This window comes from Dermacentor silvarum, unplaced genomic scaffold (assembly GCF_013339745.2).
Source record: "Dermacentor silvarum isolate Dsil-2018 unplaced genomic scaffold, BIME_Dsil_1.4 Seq438, whole genome shotgun sequence".
NCBI lineage: Eukaryota > Metazoa > Arthropoda > Arachnida > Ixodida > Ixodidae > Dermacentor > Dermacentor silvarum.
Genome location: NW_023606236.1, coordinates 136,813 through 156,463, shown reverse-complemented (window position 1 = coordinate 156,463; position 19,651 = coordinate 136,813).

The following is a 19,651-nucleotide window of genomic DNA, read 5'->3' as shown; positions in this document are numbered from 1 at the left end:
CTTTTAAACATAAGAATTCAAATAAAATTGTGTGCAGCTCACCACCACACTCATTTCTCAATATTTCCTGTTTCTCTGCTCTTGCGTTTCCCGGCTCTTGCGTTTTTTTTTTTACGGTCTCGTGAAAAACGGATCAGCGGAGTTCTACTGTATCGAGTACAGTGGAATCTCGATGATACGATCACAGGCTAATAAGTTTCCGGATGATACGAATTTTTCTGCGGTTCCGGCCGAGCCTCATTACTTTGCAACGTGTTAGAAAACGGTTGTTACGGATAGATTTTCGACCCGCGTCGGTTGATACGAATAAACGCCGCCCCACCGACTGCCGCGAAAGAGACAGTGCGCAGTCATGCGCTTTCTCCTTTCTCTTTTGGTGCGGAGGCGCGGACGCGACGCCGGACAGCGCGGAGGCCGCGACTGGGCGTGAAGAGTTTGAAGCGGTGGTGCTTTTGTTGCTTTTGTGCTTTTCCTCCTTTTCCGAGTGCCATCGGACGGAGTGGCTGCCGTGCTTCGGGCCGCGTTCTTTGAGTTTGCGCCATTTTGCCTAGTCGCAGTCAGCTATGTCTACCGAGATACGATCTCGGCTCATTCGCGTGGCCGTACGCCGAGGCGCGGGAGCCTCCGTTGGCGCGTCTTCCGTCGGCTGCGTTATCGGTGCCAATGGCACGGGCGACTGTCGGTTTCGCTGCTGGAGTCAAACGGTGCAAGATAGCACGGCACGTAATCTACGGTGCAAGGTTGCGCTCGTTCAGTCCAGTGCTCCTCCGCGTCTCCCGCTAATCGCCGCATTTTCTTGCCGTAGAGAGTGCTCCGTGTTCCGAAGGCGTGCTTCTTCCAAAGTTATTCGCCATCGTCGCTCCATCACTAACCTGGGAGCTCTCAGTAATCCGAATTCTGTGTGTCAAGTGAAGACGCCGGCGTGGTTTACGAAGCAGACAACTACGGTTGCCATCTTGCCCCTGCCAGAGCAGCAACCACTGGAGAGACGCCTTTCAGCACGGCAGCCAATCGGAGGCCCGCTTTCATCGGGGGCCCGTGTGACTACCTATCACAGACCCGCGCTTCTTTTGTGTTTGTGCGTTTGTTACGAGATGGCGACGACGGATGAATTGAGAAGAGGAACGGCAAAACTTTGAGCTTTCGAACGATACCAAGATGGCGGCGCTCGTGGCGGGAAATACGAGATATGGCTCCGTGAACTGCGGTGATTTTGTGCGATTTAAAGCTGTTTCGCCCTTGCGCAGTGACGAATTAACTTTTTCGGGCACTTTTAGTGCGTTTTCAGCCAAACCATTTTGATGCAGGTAGATTAGGCGTTGCAGTAACCCAAACGCGTGGTTTTCAAAATCTATTTTTATCGCGATTTTCACGATCTAATCCCCGCGTCCCCCCTTAATTTAGCTAGTTTTAATTGTGTTTCGATGATACGAATTTCGGCTAATGCAAATATTTTCATGACCCCGTGAGATTCGTATCATCGAGATTCCACTGTATTTGCACATCCCTACCTGTAATGGCTAAATGTCAAAGGTGAGAAAGAAAAAGAAACGCTGCCAACGGTCAGATATCATTCAGCTGGTTGAGACTGACCGTGGTTAGAAGCATTGATGGAAGTAAATTTTTCTCATCAACCCAGTTATGAATGAACAGCTTTTGCTTCCAGCAATTCCTGTTTTATCCCTCAGTGAGCATAGTTTTCAAACTATCACCTGTCATGCAGATGCATTCTTTCATTGCTGAATGCAGCACCATAGCCGTGAACTTGCCAGATAAGGAGTTGAGCTTCCCATGAAGGTGAAATGTAAATGTGTAACAACTGTGATGAAGACGTGCAACATGTTCTGCAGATGATGCACACTACCAACAGTAGCAGCTTCGTGATCGCTCCGCAAAAGACGACGCCGAAGTTACCGCGATGAGTTTTCAGAACACGGGTCACTGAAAATAAACCTTTGTCAGTAGTTAGCGCTTGTCTGTCATCTCGTTTCATCTGTCCATCTGTGTTTTTCGATGCTACGATTTGTGATGACCTCAAACCAACGTGCCCAAAAAGACACAAATCTATGGGAGCAGACCTGAGCCTGGGCGGCACGTGGAGGCCAGGGCAGCGAGCAAACAACGACTGCCACAGGTGGACGGCACGGTCATGCACCTGACCACGAGAATGCCCCAGGGCCGCCTCGAGCAGAGGAGTCAGCGCACACAGCAGGAGTCATCCCTCGGACCCGCTGTGCACTGGGAGGACAGAGCCCCGCACAGGGCCATCCACACAGGCTCTACCTGCATGGTGACGGTGGGGGAAGGGGAGGGAGAGAAGTTTGGTAAAGGCACTTCATCTCCCTTCATTTGGGGTCAAGCACTTCGAGGCATTGCCATCACCTCCTGCCTGGTCCGCTTTTCACCTGATCGTGTCATTCTGGCAGCCTTGAACACAACCCGTGAACATGTGCCTATAGAGATCGCTGTTGCCTGTCTTGCTGACACTACGACAACATTGGTCGTGGCTGTTTCTCCTGCGACTTCTGCGGCCTCTCCTACTGCTTTGGAGTCCTCTGCTGTTCTGCGTGCTACCATTAGCTTGGACCTCACTTCAGCCCAACTTGATGCACTCCTTGCAATACTGATAAAAATAAGGAGGTTAAGCTAAAAATGCTCACAATATGACCATAATGAATTACATTTGCATGCCAAATTTCATCAAATTATTTCCCGAAGTGACAAATATACCTTCTATGGCCATGTGAGTATTGCCATTGTACTTGAGCAATGAACAGACACTTGCCTTGGAGGTGTGACCACTGCCTCGGGCTAGTAGTGAGGACAGCGCTGGCCCTAGCATGTCACTGCTTCGACCAGGGCTGGCATGCCACGGAGTGAAGACAGCAGGTCCTGCACTGGCCGCACCAGCTTCCCCACAATGCTGGCCACTGACTGACGGGACTGCATAAAACCCAGGATAAGAATTGCCAGTGGACTCCGAATAAACGAAACTCTCTTAAACGGAAATGCTGGACAAATGGGACGAGGGTACCAACTTTGGTTCGCCGCCCATAGGAACAATGCTACTAAACGTCGTTTAAATGGAACGCTTCGTTTTGTGAAGTCCCGTTAAACTAAGGTAGAACCAAAAGTCCACCTACCACATCGGCCGTCATATTTCACATGCAGCAGGAGTGAATTGACAGAAGTGTCAAATGGCGATGCCAAATAGTCAAGAAAGTCCAATCTATCAGCCAGTTGGCTGCCGTGGCATTAGTGGCTGCTTTGCAATGTCCATGTTGCTGCATTTTTCACCTTCCTTTGTGCATTGTGATCGTGGCAGTCAAAAAGGGAAAGTGCATGAGCAAATGCCTTGTGGAAAAGAAGCTGTGCTATTCCAAGCAGAGTACAATAACAGTTTTTTCACCGCCGTTAACTCAAAACACTCAACGCTTTTGAACTACAAAAATTTGTCATTATTGCATCCTTCACATAAATGAAATTTCTGGTGAACGGAACTGTTTATTCTGTCCTTTCAAGTTTCATCTAAACATAGTCTACTGTATAACATATTATTGTATAGCAATACAGGCAGAATAGCAAACGGAAAAGCAACGTTTCTACAGTAAAATTTCGTTATTTAGACCCTAACGGGACCAATTAAATTGATCGAATTATCTGGCTGGTCGAATTAAACAAGATGTGAAAATTTAAAAAATGCCAACACACTACTAATTCATTTGGCAGACTTTACCTGATTATAACACGCCTTCAAATCAAATGCGTGGCCACTTTCCATGTGTCCAAAGTGAAACAAACATAGAAATGACATAAAAACTAAAATAGAAATCTAATGCGCACCCAATTTTTTTGAAAGCAAAATGGGCAACATACGTTGCACAATTAATAGCAGCTGGTTTCGCGAAATCAGCTTCACCACACGGCTTTTTAAAGTCAACTTCGCCGCAATACATTCATGCTAGCCAGTTTATAAAGCATACGAATGGCGGCTTTGGTTTTGTATCCAATAGCACCATGCAGGCAATTTTTGACCGAATTTTCTTGAAAAAAAAGAAAAAAGCTGCACACTATAATCAGGTAATTACTGTAATCAGACATCATGAGTTACGGCTATTGCTTGAAATATTCCTACGGCAGCAATATTCTTTGAATTATTGGGCGATCAGAAAAACAAGTTTCAATTAGAAAAAAATTAATTTCGTTGAACTTGAGAGTCGGTGACCACAGATAGTTTTATGCCTTCTCGATGATATCTTCACACCATCGGTACGAAACAAAGCCTGTGAAATGCCACTGTGTCTGATGATGTTACCCGCAGTGGGACGACGGTATCGCGATGAGTGCAAACAGAGCGCAGCAAATGCTTCGTCTGCCTCTTGCTTTAACGTGTCTCTGAAATTCGCGATTGTGTGACCTCCAGCCCTAAACATGGTTTCTTTTGTGCTGCACACATTCAGTTTCCACCATGGTGACTGAGCGATGTGTTTGTCACTGAATATGCAGCGCACCTCCTTGGGTAAGGCACTAGTTCGTTTTGCTCACTGTGAAAGTTGTGCAGGTCCATCACCACTGTGTGAGGGACTTGCATAATTTGTTCGTTGCTGTTTTCCATTACGTGCTACGTAATCTGTACTAATACACTGTGCAATTTGTACATCGTTCGAGTGCACTGTATTTGCACCTGGAACATGCATTTACATTCAAGCTGCTAACAATCTAATATACAAGAGCCCAAGCATAAAAGCAAACATGACGAATTGCTTCTTTGCTCTATTGAAGTGTGGTTTTCACAGGAAAACTTTATAATCCAACATAAGCCATGGTGAATTCAATGATAACTGCTTTCAAGAAAGTCAACAGATTCCAACGAAAGACAATAGAAAAAGAAAAAAAGAAACTCCAATACAAGTGATCACAGTATAAATAAAAAGTGCCGTTCATCGTGGCAACTTCAAAGCGCAACAAGACTGGAACATCATCATCATCATCATTAGCCTATATTTTTTGTCCACTGCAGGACGAAGGCCTCTCCCTGCGATCTCCAATTACCCCTGTCTTGCGCTAGCGTATTCCAACTTGCGCCTGCAAATTTCCAAACATCATCCCATCTGGTTTTCTGCCGACCTCGACTGCGCTTCCCTTTTCTTGGTATCCATTCTGTAACCCTAATGGTCCACCGGTTATCCATCCTACGCATTACATGGCCTGCCAGCTCCATTTCTTCCGCTTAATGTCAACTAGAATATCGTCTATCCCCGTTTGTTCTCTGATCCACATCGCTCTCTTCCTGTCTCTTAACGTTAGTCCTAAGATTTTTCGTTCCATCGCTCTTTGTGCGGTCCTTAACTTTTCTCGAGCTTCTTTGTTAACCTCCAAGTTTCCGCCCATATGTTAGCACCGGTAGAATGCAATGATTGAACACTTTTCTTTCAATGACAGTGGTAAGCTCCCAGTCAGGATTTGGTAATGCCTGCCGTATGCACTCCAACCCAATTTTATTCTTATGTAAATTTCTTTCTCGTGATCAGGGTCCCCTGTGAGTAATTGACCTAGATAAACGTACTCCTTTACAGGCTTAGGAGTGAGGATCAACGGCGAATATCTCAGCAGCCTACGGTTTGCAGATGACATTGTCCTATTCAGCAACAATGGAGACGAATTACAACAATGATTGAGGACCTTAATCGAGAAAGTGTAAGAATTGGGTTGAAGATGAATATACAGAAGACAAAGATAATTTCAATAGCCTGGCAAGGGAACAAGAATTCAAGATCGCCAGTCAGCCTCTAGAGTCTGTAAGACTGAACAGCCACAGGACAAATATATAACGAACTTGTAAGGGCAATTTTTGTTGAAATATGCCAAGCATAAGAAGTAGGGATGGGTAGATAGTAAATTTCAGGTTCGAATCAAAGTGAACAGTAATTCTGGTCAAATAACTTTGAATGGAACAATTTTAATACAGTCAAATCTCGATAATTCAAACTCATAGGGGTCCGGAAATTTGTTCGAATTAAAAGAAGTTTGAATTAAAGAAAGGACGTATTTTGAAGTATTCGAGCACCATAGCACGATGCATGAACGGTGGAAGTTGTGAAATATCGCGGTGAGCAACTGACGAAGGTGAGGGAGGAGGGCGGCAGGGAAGCGGATCTGGCCTCGGCAACTCCGCCGCTTCGGTGGCTCCCCTCGCCCTCTCTCTCAGCTCCCTCGCAGCTCCCTCCCCTTCGACTGTCTCCGTGCACGCCCGCTGCCGTGCCGGCGCAGATTAGCCCGCTCCCTGAAGTTTTGTTTTCTGCCGTTATCGGGAAGCGAGCGTGTGCCGGCGTGGGTGCCGACGCCAGCTTAACCCCTCCCTGAAGTTTCATTGTCTGTCGTTATCGGGAAGCGAGCGTTTGTCGGCGTGGGCAGTTTCGCTGGCTGAACTGGGCCTCCGCTGCTGCATCAAGGGGTCTCTCCTAAGCTTTTGCTCTATGGCGGTGTCAGAGCAATGCCGGTAGAGGCGCCGGCTCATTATTTGGCGTGCTGCCGAGAGCATTGTCGGTCCGCAGTATGTTCGAATTAACCGTCGCAAATGCTTTTGCGTTCAAATTACCGAGAGTTTTCGCTTATTGAAATACACATAACTTTGACAGGATCACAGCGTCAGTTTGAATTAAGCGTGTTCGAATGACATTCGACTGTAGTAGTACACTTGTATACCTTGTAGCAAAGTTGCAACACAGTCTTACTTTGAAGACAGATTATTCTCAGCCACTGCTATGTCCTAAATATAAATACAAGACCCTTTTGAGTAACAAGATGAAGAGCAATACTGCAACAAGGATGAGAAAACTGGCACCTCATTTGGGAGCAACTGGTGGCTGGCAACCGCATCCAGTGCCCACACCAGGGCCTGGCAGTAGGGCTGCAGGTCACCCAGGGCACTGCTCGCTGGGGACGCAGCCCCCACCGACGAGGGGAACTGCCGCTGCTGCCAGACAGCACAGAGGCACTTGGCGACGAACCATCTGCAGCACATGCGACGAGTCACTGTGAGCCACTCTGCATAATGAACGGCTGAATTGCGTCTCTACAGCCCGGACACTGCCACGCAAGATAGTGGTGCCAACGAGAGTTGCGGGCGACACTATCAGCCACGAGGGGGGTCGGCGCGAAAGTGTGCCAGGCTTCACTTCGTACCCTCTCACCGGCTTTCAAATTCAGCAATATAAATTTTTGTCATTCAAATTACATCTTTCGGATTGCCCAACAATTTGGAAAATTTTGTAGCCCCTTCTGTATCAGAAAAATCTATCTGTGACTGTACTTATTTGCATAAAATGTTCAATGTAATGTTACAAAACTTCGACAGAGTCGACTTATTATTTTGACCCTGAAGGGACTGACTAAATTGATAAAATTATCCGGCGGGTCGATTAAACAAGATGCATAAAAACGTCAACACACACTAGTGATTAATTTGGCAGTACTTGCCAGAATCTAACACGCTCCTCGAACCAAATGCGCACCTACTATCTATGCATCTAAAGTAGCAGTGGTGGTCTTTTGGAGCAGCTTTAGGAGCAAGAGAAATCGCAGTACCGAGCACAAGTATATGCTCTGGAGCATAAAAGTTTGCTATTTGAAGCAAGAAAACAATGCTTTGGAGCATTAACTTACTACTCTGGTGCAAAGAGGAAGCTGTGTATGCTGTATGAATTAGTTCTAAACAATTCCATTCATTTTTTTTTTCAACTTGCTGCTCAATTTAAAAATTATTGCATGCGAAGAAATTTAACCCCCAATGCACAGTTAATTGTGCATTTCAATAAAGACTTAATACCCACCCCCCTCAGGCTTCTACGGGGGCAGCGGTGGTTCTGCCGCCCACCCTCCGGCCGACCCACCACCACCCACCTCTCGGGCTTCAGGTTTGCTGTACTCGGGCACAAGTTTCTGTGCCTATGCAGTGGATGCTACAAACGCAAGGGGCCGGCTTCCACAAGTGCGCTGTTACAGGCTAGTGTGGATGCTGGCAGGGAGCAGCTACACACGCTCACGAGCCGGAAACACAGGAGGAAGCTGGCAGACCATCGTGGTAGTACTAGACCACGGAAAGTGTCGCCGTGTGGCATCCCCGAGGGCACGGAGGTTACATTTCTTGGTACGGCCACGGAAAGAAGCGCGAAAGAAACAAGAGACGTGCGCCGGCAGAAGGGCGAAAGAAGGAAGAGACGCACATCCACTGCTAGGCGACACTTGCTGGGCGAAGCATATGCGAAACCCTGATGTGTCATCGCCTCCGCAATCGAATAAAAGAGAAAGTCCCCTCCCAGTATAGAGGCTAGAATGGAATAACTTTTTAGGCGTTTATTTTTCTTCCGGTGCCGTCTCGGGGTTTTCCGAACCCATGCGCCGCGGCATTCACTTGCGACGCGGTTGCCATCTGCTAGCCTACAGTACCGGCTGCCGTAAATGATACAGGGAAATCTAAGAACGCTCAGATTTCGGAATATTAGTCGTAGTACTGAGGCGTTGTTGAGGCTATAAGCAGTCAGCAGGGGATTTCTCATAAATTGTTATTCTGAAAAGTTCGTTAATGTGGTGTTCGTAGTAACGAAGTTTCACTGTATTCTGGACATTTGTTGAAATCCGCCATGTTGCCAAAAATGTCAAGGTCACATAATCTGATTGGCTGAGATCAGCCATCGAAGGTGAACAATTTCATCACCGATGTAGCGGCGTACATGAAGCTGCAGCATTTGATGCTGTAACTTTCGTTTCCGTTGCTTCTTTTCAGTTTCCAAAACACTTCAGGCTAAGTTGAAGAAGATGCAAGGTGCTGACAGCGTAGTTCGCAGCCTCATTCCCGTACCCTAAGAATCGTTTGAATGGCAAGGGCCATTCGTCACTTCAATTTCAAGCATTTGTCATCAATAAAATGCTCGACCTTGTTCGCATCTGCAAATCACGGTGAGTGTACAAGTGATAAGTGGCCTATGTAATAAAGTGTCATCTGTTGAATTCGAATTTGGCATGTATCTCGCAGAGCGTGCAACCATAGCAAACTCCCATTTGGTGGCTCGCATGTTCGGCTGGCACGTAGCGAAATGTGAAACTGAAGTGGTGTTTGACTTAATTTCCGCTGCACTGCCACGGTGCCAAGGTGGCTCAGCTGAAGGTACCGTTAGTCATCAGTGCATTCACTTCTCTCTCTACCTGCGGTGCACCGCGTGGGCTAGCCCCTGGCCGTTGCCTCTGAGATCGCATCGGCAACGTACCTATCTCGAAGGCTACGAGGCGGCCGAGCTAAGCCGATGCAGTGAAGTTCGTTTGCCTCCTCAATGCCACAGCCGAGCTAAGTGGAAAGCAGAAGCGAAAGACCATCACAATGGAACAGAAGGCAGCTCCTAAGAAGTCGCATGTTGCACATGTCGAAGATTCTTTGTTGTTTTACTAAAATTTCATCGCATGTGTGACCGTGTAGCATTTCCGCAGGCTGCAATGCCATTTCCATGTTTACAATTGTCCACACCATAGGGCATATATTGCAGCAAATGGCAATAATGAATGCAACAAAGTAATTTGGGTCCTCCTTTAGATTCGTATTGTATTATGGGGTTTTACGTGCCAAAACCACGATCTGATTATGAGGCACATCGTAGTGGGGGACTTCGGATTAGTTTTGACCACCTGGGATTCTTTAACTTGCATTTGAATCTACGTACACGGGTGTTTTTTGCATTTCGCCCCATCTAAATGCGGCCGCTGTGGCTAGGATTTGATCTCGCGACGCCTAACACCTTAGCCAGTAAGCAACCACAGCGGGTGTTTAAATTCGTAAAAACAAATATGCTTGTGTGCTTACTGAATAGGATGGCGTAGGCACAAAGCTCCAAGCTAAGAAAATTGCATCCGTCTCGCACTTTGTGACAACCGTGATGCACATCAGGGTGCGCAATGGGCCACAAATGAGCAAACACGAAGTGCGCCCGCAGGCAATTGTCAAACCAACTTTCTTGGAAAAAGAAAAAGAAGGTGCACGTTAGCATAGCGTAGATTCCATCATCAGACACTGTGAGCTACAGTTATAGCTTGAAAATCTTCATAGGGCCAGCTGAAGGTGTTTTCGACAGGAGATGATGGTGTTCAACGGTTTCACTGTTTCCTAAGCTTCGCTGAGATAGACGCTCCCACTAAAGGGATCGCTATTAGGGTCACCATAAGCGTCAGACACGTGTGTGCTAACCAGTCAAGTTCGAATTATACAGTGAAGGCCATATTTCAGCATTGAAATAACGGATGTTTGGCCCATAGAAATGCATGGGCGCGGCTGGGACTTTCGGTCAGGATTGAATTTACCATTAAATCAAAATGACTCTTTCCGTACCACACCCATTGGGCATGGTTAGCCCTCTATCGATGGTTTCAAACTCCGCTTCCGAGACCTTACGCGGCGCGCTCACGGACACACTGCACCATCGGACGTGAAGAAGGAGAACTATATTTCAGTTTCCTAAGCAGTTCGCTTTTTCCCTGAGAGGCGGTGATTTTTAAACGCGCTCCGAAGTTTCGCGATCATCAAAGCAGAACGCAAAAATGTCCGGCTCCGGAAATGGCGCGCGTTTTGGGAGATCACAGATATCGCGATTCCGCTGCCTCTACGGCTTATCTTATCGATACAATGAATAGCAGCGAGTCAGTGGACACTGACATTTAGTACGACTTTGAGTCTGAAAGCAACGACGACGCAAACCAGCCCGGAACATCGGCGGCCGCAGCTCGGCATGCCAAACTGTAGTGCTTGCAGTAAAATTTTTGTAGTGAAATACCTGTTCAATAGAAAATTTTTTTTTTCGGAGATAGTGCCTAATAGACGACAATACATTTTGTATATCTCATAATTTTCGTAACACTTCTTTTTTTAGTAGAGACAAGTGTGTCTTTACAAACTTTGTTCAATTTTATCGCACAATCTTGAATTTAGCAATTTATATCTTCTTTATGACATAAATTCTCGTCAATAAAACATTTATGTGTGAAAAGTGCATTCATTTTGCTTTCTGTTTATGTACTACATCAAATATTGAGTGCAGTAGTTCTTTCAGAAAAAACATCTGCCGTAACATACGAAAAACGCCTCTTTTCCTCATGGTAGGGACAGTTAAGTGGAGCAGAATCAACGGAAGTCTACTATGTAACAAACAAATTGCCGATTTTACCGACTTCGTTATATCGAGGTTTAACTTACTTGTTTAATGAATTAAATATAAATCGTAAAATAATGTTCGGCAAGTATTCAAAATTTCCAAATATATTTACACATCCCTAGTATATTTCAAAACACTTATTTACATCCCACTTGTGTTAGGTTATATCCATTAAATTTAAACCTAAACTTCGGGAAAATGTGCAGTGCTTACACAAGCACATACAGCAGTTTTTTAGAATTGAACACAAATATGAAAAATATTTTGATTCATATTTACAGCTACTATTTGCTAAGTATTTGCTATTACTAAGGGTATCTTAATAATAAGTCAAAGAAAAACATCCTACACAGTGACTGTTCAGAGCAAGCTAGAAGCGACACCAGACAGGGATGTGATAGGCATAAACTCACTCGTAGCAGACTGGGATGAAGGCAGGCAGCTACCCGCAGACGCCAGCAGCTCAGACACTGCATCCACGTAACCGATGTCCTGCAACGAGGGAGGAAAGAACAAGCAAAATTTCAGCAGAAGAAACAAGTTCACAGCATGGTGGTTGGCTTAGAGTGGGCCATTATGCAAGCTACTAAGTGCGACGTGACAATGCAATGGAAATTTCATTACAGTCAAACCTCGTTAATACATACCCGCTTAATGTGCAATTGCGGTTTGAACAGTCGCGAAGATTCCCCCACCCAGCCTGCATTGAACCCCATGTATTTATTGGCTGACTGCTTAAGCTGTAGTCCCGAACGGTTAGTGCATAACCACCAAACGGTTAGTGCATACTATTTTTCATTCTTGTTTACACGCACAGGCACAAAATCGGCAAAATCACATGTGCGCAGACGTTCAATTCTCGAGTTGCGATGCCCGTACGACAGTCGCCAGCAATAGTGAACATAAAACATGGCCACCACGACATATTTCCTGCTCATACAGCGGTTACAGATCGCTATGCACAAAAGCATGGTCTTCAAGCTTAGCTCCCGGTAATGCGAAGAAACCGCCAGTAGGAGCTGTCACTCTCGAATCCAATTGAAGTAGTAACCACGCAGAAGCGCATTTCTGCCATCATCGTAGACGTCACTTTGAGGTTCCGTATAAAGTCCAGACACGGCAACATCGCTGCCGTGTGCCGTACGCTGTATGTGCGAGTGAAAGCTTGCTAGGGTCAGCCGACTCCATCTCGGGCACGTGAGGGAGAAAGGCTGGGCGGAAGTGCGCTTCTGTCGGGCGTGAGGCATGGTGTGGGAGGCGAGAAAGGGAGGGGTTTACTTTGGCAGCGGCAGCGGCCGGGTGGGTGCCATATCTTGAAAGCAACCTGCGACGTGGAAAAAGAGCGCGCCCGCGCGGGCGTTATCTTCAAAGTGATCTGCAGACAAAGTGCAACTAGTGCCAGTAGCTTCGTATGAGCTGTGCTTTCGACGTTGAATGCGCATTGAACGAGAGACGACACGCTCACTGCTGCTGCCCCGCCTGCTCACTCAGCATCCAGACAGCGTGTTTCCGCGATCATCGAGCGAGATGCGTTCTTGTTCACCTGCGCACGCGTTACACCGTGCTTGTTAATTTAGTTACTAAGTGGGGCCTCATGGACAAACTGGCTCATGGCCTTATCGAGTTCGAAGATGCCGTAGTCATGGCAAGTGAAGATCACCGATTTTTTGCTGCCTACCCGCAAATAAAGCCTGTTTGAGTGCGTGTGATGTAACGCAGTGATGTAACGCAGTTCTTTTCCGGCCATTAAGTAGCTGCTAAACTGGCATTGGCAGTTAATTCGTACATCGTTTGTGTACCTAAACATCGTTCCCGGCCGACTAAGTATTAACGAGGTTTGACTGTATACAGTCGATTCCATTTATAACGAATTCATAAGTTCCATGAAAAGTGGTCGTTATATCTGTAGTTCGTTATATATGGCCTCACCCTTAAAAGCACTAAAAAATTAACCACACTGAAGCTGGCGTCAGCAGTTGCAATTCGACAGCACTTTGGTCTGAAAACCAGATTTTCATTGTCATTTTTGGTTTCTGTGCGTTCTTGCACCTATTTGCAAACGTCTGTTAGAAACATCCAACTGAAGAGCAAAATGCGGCATCGTGTAGCTCTTTTAAAACGGCGCCCGGTCCGATCACCTGTCATTTTTAAGCTGTAAGCGCTAGGCTTGTGCAAATATTCGATATTTTCAAATAGTTGAACGAATAATGCATTTTTCGATATTTGCTTCGATTCTAATTTTATTATTCGGAAATTTCAAAGTATTCGACTCGAACGAATAGCCACACGCGGCAGAGAGAAGGCGTTTTCGGAAGTTTCGGTTTTGGATTCAGTAATACTTTTCTCAATCCAATCCAAACCAAGCCAGGAAAACAGAACTATACTCAGAACAAAGGCGTACAAAAACGCATCTCGTCGGCGTGGTGGTGTGGTCGATTGCGTTTAGTGGGCGAATCTGTCTCTGCTGCAGCAGCATTTGATCAATCCCAGCTGCCTTGGACCACTCCAGAGCCCCATGGGGGACTTCATGCGGCCGGCAATCCGATTTGGAACTTTTTTGTAAAGATTCCACCGGAACCGAAGCTCGATGTCTTAAATGCAAGGCAGTCCTGAAGACCCCGACAAGTACGGCAACGACCCTAGCAACGCATTAAGGAGACACCTGGACTTGCACAAGGACTAGCAAGAGAAGCGGGACGCACGCGAAAGGTTATCTAAGCTCAAGAGGGCAAGCAAAGCAATGGTCAAGAGCCATCCATAGCCGACAGTTTCAAGCCGAAAATGATAGTGTCGGCCCCAAAAGCCCAACAGATGACAAAAATGATAGTTCGCTTCATAGCTCGTGTTATGCACCCCTACAACATTGCCGAAGAACCGGGTTTCGTCGACATGATGCAGTTCACTATGCCGGATTATGCTGTGCCTTCTCGGACAACGTTCTCGAGAGCCATTATTCCAGACCTCTACGCATCAAGCAAAGATAATCTGAAAAAGAAGCTCGGGGACATTTTTGCAAGCGCAGTGGGGTTGCTTTCGATCACAACTGATGGTTCGACATCGCAGGCAAATGACAACTACGTTTGTGTAACTTGTCACGTCATGGACAGTGACTTCGTGCAACACGTGCATGCATTGGCTTGCACGGAGATAACACTCTCACACTGCAGCAAACCTGGAGCTATTTATCGCAGGTGTCATCGAGGAGTGGGAACTTCCAGCCCACGATACTGTGCCGGTCTTCGTCGTTACAGATAATGGAACTTCACTTCAGCAGTAGCGCGGTCATCCTGGAATGGTGTGCAGTGTTTCGGACACACCCTTCAGTTGTGTGTCAGTGATGCCAAAAGAGAAGTGTCAGGGTTTTTGCAGCTCTGTGCTAAAGCCAGAGCGATTGTGGCGAGATACAAACGGAGTGCCAAGGCCCGTGGACGGCTTCAGGAAATTCAGAGAAACATGCAGCTGGACCCTCTCGAGATTATGCAAGACGTCCCAACGCGATGGAACAGTAAGCATGCCACGATGGCCAGGCTCGTGAAGCTCCGTACGGTCATCACTGTAGAACTTTCAGAATCTGACGCAGTTCCAAACTTGAACGCAAGTGACTGGAAGCTTATGAATGCAGCAGTGCAAGTCTTGAAGCCACTTGACCATGCCACAACTGAACTGTCTGAGGATAGATATCCCACGCTGTCACAAGTCATTCCCCTGTTGCAGTGCACTGAGGTGGTTCTAGCTGAACATGTTTCCCAAGGTGGTGAGGCAGCATTGCTTGCCTCATGCCTTTTGCGTAGCATCAAGACGAGGTTCCCTGATATAAAGATGTCCCGCCTTCCTGCATTGGCAATGTTGGTCGATCCTAGATACAAAGATGTCTGTTATGCTGAACGATCCCGTGGGGGCTGCCATGTTTGATCATGTGGTGACGCGTCCATTGCTTGCCTCAGCTGCCTCCGTTGCGTCAGTGTTTACAATGGATGTCCATGACGTCCAGCGCGGCTCAGGATACCTGTTTCGGGAGATATTGTAGACGCTGACTGGGTGGACGACATGAAGCTTTGGCCAGAGCGTCAGAGGACATATAAAGCACTTTCGGATCTCATTAAGCTTTGTCCAAACGGCAAGAGCAGCGTATATGGTGCTTGTTCTAAAAGCGAGGCTAAAAATGTATTCCAAGCTATCCAAGCTTTCCGCTTATGAATTGAATCAGGATTAGTGTGTTTCGCTTTTCGTTCTTTATTTGGCAAATGCGTTGAAGCAGTGGGTTGTCATGTTTTTGACTCAGTGAAGTTCGTCGGTGCGGTCCCTATCTGATTATTTTCTGCATAATCGCTCACCGGTGTGTTCATTGCAATAGATTTGTTCTTGCTGCATACAAGGCTTGGAACGAAGCTGTTCTGTACTTTGTAAAACCATGTAGCAAATATGTAGTATCGCTAGTAGCTCGCTTACTCCTGTGGACCGTCGCGAAACATTCCCTTTCGGCCATTGGTGTGCTGTCATGTAGTGGCTGTCCCCATGCTTTGGCGCACTGTGATTCAAGTGTGCGCCTATTCACATATTCTTATACATTTGCAATAGAATGTGCGTAAGTTTGCGTGCGAGTAGGGGTAAATGTGCGTCGATAACGTGTGCGAAACTTGCTATACCAGGAAGCGGCGCTACTCCCTTTGTCATGGTTTAAGGAGCGGTACTCACTCTTGCCAATGCCCCAGGGTTAAATTCTTTTCTTTGGAGGTTAGCAATACAACGCTGCCAGATAAGTGATTTTTTTTCTATCCACGAGGAAAGTCGTACATTCAGAAGGGCCGGCAACAGAGGCTGCCCATATGTAGCAACGGTCTGTGAACTTGGTCACACATATTCATTCTATTCCTTCATACGCCAGTCACTAGTTTTGCAGCGAACTACTGCACACGTCTTCAGTCCACCGCTTCACATTCTGCAGCATGAATAAAGCACAGTGCGTGAGCGAAAACCCAGTTACATTTCCGAAAGCTGATGTCACAGACAAAGGGCAGAAGTGGTGATGATTTCCTATTTGTGCGCTTTCGCTCAGGCAACGTATTATTGCGCGCCGCCGAAACTGCAATCTTGTTTCTCAAGAACTAAGTGCTCTGAGAAAAGGGTCAATAATGTGCTAATCTGGCCTCTCTTTGCTCCGGTGTTTCAGAAGCTTGAGATTTCGCTTTGCTTGAGATTTCGCAGCCTGCCTGTAGCTATATCTACTGGATGATCGGATTCAGCCTGTCACTTGCACTGAAGCGCACGCACAGGTGGCCCAGCCGGCGCGCCATCCATGGCAAAACGGAGTGACCAAGCACCAGCGAAGCCGCCGTTAAACCCTCGCCGAGTCGAGTAGTACTGCAGCAGCTAGGCTACGAGCGAGCGCAGCTGCGACACCTCTCCACAGCGGATCACGTGGCGTGATGCCACTCCTGCCGCACTTGCGCTCCGGCGGCTCAAGGTCATTGCGACGCAATGAATTACTTTGCGAGACATGGCGTAGTAGAGCTTTCGCTCTAAAAACGGTGTTAGCTTCCACCAAAATGAAGCGGTGGAGTTCGCATCGGCGTAGTTATCAGCGGAAATCGTACGTGAATGACAGCAATGCCAGGATGATTCGTGCCGATCAGTGCCTTTAAAGCCTTTATTTTGCATTTCCAACTGCGCATAGCACCGCGTGCCTTCATGAATACGTAGTCACCATCCATGATGTGTCGATAGCTGCCGCGGTTTCATCCGTAGTTGCAGCAAACAGTAGATTCATTTTGACTCGGTGCGTGCGTCGGCCGCCGCCTTCTGAACTGCAAGGTCACCGTCTATGATCCTGTCAACAGCAGCCACGGTTTCGTCCGCAGCGGTTGCAGCAAAGAGTAGTTTCGTTTTTACTCCGTACAAAGCTGTTGAGGATGAGGAGCACCGTCTACATTGCGATGGGCAGCAACCCGACCACACTGGAGAAAAAATATTCGGGATGTGCGCGCGGTAGCAAAAGGCACGTCCCAGATGACGCACGCCGCGGCTGCGTTGTGAAGGCAGTCGCGAGGCCTTCACCACTACGAGTGCAGATCACTCACGAGGTGACGAGAATTGCAGCTTCCGCACTGCTTTTGTGCAAACCGGAAACAGGATTTACTGATTCATTCAGTAAATAAAAGTGTGTTGACGTAGTAAGCATTTGTTTGTTTCCTTGATACCCTCGATAATTTGACATTCGGTTAATTCGAACATTTTTTTTGGTCCCGTGAAATCCGAATTAACAAGGTTTTACTGTATTAGTGACGAGCTTTCCGCGATGGTTTGCAGCCCGTTATCATATCGAGCGGTGGTGAATTTTCGTAATGGCTACACCACTAACCACACTGTCTAGCCCATTAGGCCTAATCAGAGCGTTGTTGTAGGGTGTCGGTGACTAAAGTTACGGTTACTGATGTAACGAAGATATATAAGCAGGCAGTCACACGACTCTCAGAAAGCCAACAAACTGCCTCGCCATCGAAGTGAGTGCATGGGATGACCGTTGCATGTTCACGGCTGCCATCTTCGCAAATTCCGTACGGCGGCCCCTCGTTCCTAACGACACTCGTCGGCGCACAACAGACTCTCTTCATAGCTTGGAGCGACCAGTCACGTAGCTTTGGATGTACTATCAACCAAAAAAGTTTACAGACCACGAGATCTCAGAAAACGCTCATATCTAAGCAGCCTTTAGAATAGCCAGTAAAACATTACGTCACAATGTTGTTCGCATATACCAGTAGAGGCTGGCAATGGGAATTAGCAAACTGGTGACTGGCTGCGTTGAATGGGCAGACCCTTCACCACATTGACCAACCCGTTTTACTACGTTGCCATGAATAGTTGCGTCGCAACGATATCATGCACATTAGTTCATAATGGACCCTGTACTCTTAAAGGAACTGACAACCGCTTTTTAAGGATCCTTTTCGGGTTGGGGTCGGTGAGCGATGCGGACGTCCCGCGTGTGCGCCGATCCACGCTTTTTGCGAGACCGTCTCGTGTGGCTAGGAGCAGGGCACTGGTATGGTTGAACATGGATCGTTCGAACGCGCCACCGTTCGCTGAACGTGAATGACTAGGCAATGGATCATATTCGCTCGCTATCCGGTCGCGGTGAGTCAGACTTCCTGATTTGTCGCGCGCCTATGTGAATGTTCTATGCGTAGTAATAGACAGATCCCATTGGCCAGTTTCACGACGCCACCACTGCTGAGGTGCATGCTGGCACTTGTAGTTATCCGGCCACTCCAGCCGGCCGGAGTGCCTGTGTGCCCTGTATTCGAACGATTTCTGGCAATTTTATGGTTTGTGTAGAGCCATCATGCGATGGGAGGATTGACCTGCTGCGTTCCTAGGTGGTACAACAACCACACAAGGGACAAAGGCTTCGGATTCTATGTGTTTTCTAAAGAGCGAAAGCTTCGAGAGACGTGGATCCAGCGGATTATTAGGTGGTACTGGTAATACATAGCGCGAGAATACGGGGACTAATAGCGCCAGCATTTCGATTGGGGCAAAATGCGAAACGCCCATGTACTTAGATTTCCGGGAATTTATTGATTATTGGTCGATTATCAATTAGCTATTGATTAGCTATTGATTGGCTATTGCAAGGTATTGGCCACGGATTTGGGCTTGGCTAAGAACTACCAAGTCATCCCCAGCATTTTCCGGATTTCATCGATTATTGATTGATTATAGATTAGCTATAGATTGGCTATTGCGACGTGTTGGCCACGTATTTGGGCTAGGCTAAGAACTACCAAGTCATCCACAGCATTTTCCGGAATCTATTGATTGATCGATTATCAATTAGCTATTGATTGGCTATCGCAAGGTATTGGCTACGTATTTGGGCTAGGCTAAGCACTACCAAGTCATCCCCAGAATTTTCCGGAATTTATAGATCATTGATCAATTATCGATTAGCTATTGATTGACTATTGATGACTTGGCAATGATTGGCTATTGGCGTTTTCATGTTAAAGGGCCCCTAAACCACCTAAAGATCGAAACTTAGTTGTGGTGTTGCAGTTGTGCACGAGTCTACAACGAACACGTAGCCACGAGAATTTTTCGAAATGGTGCCGTAATAGCGGAGTTACACGCGTTGATGATCGAAAAGCGGCCTTCACTCATTTCACTTTTTCCTTCACTACTCTCCTCGTCGACTGGTCTCTCCTCCTCGCCGAGTGCAGCTCCAAATGTCACGTGACATACGTCATCGCCAACGCGCTTCTCAAAACGCCTCACACTTTCGGTTAAGGCACTCCACGCTAGTGGCAAATATACTGACGACGAAACGGCCTCCCATGCCCTATAACGTCTGCCGCGTGAGAGGTGTCCAATAGAGGGAGTGCGACCGGCCCACAGCACGATCAACGGGCCAATCGATGACTGCGAAGCTGCGCGCCTCCGCCACCGGCGACGAAACG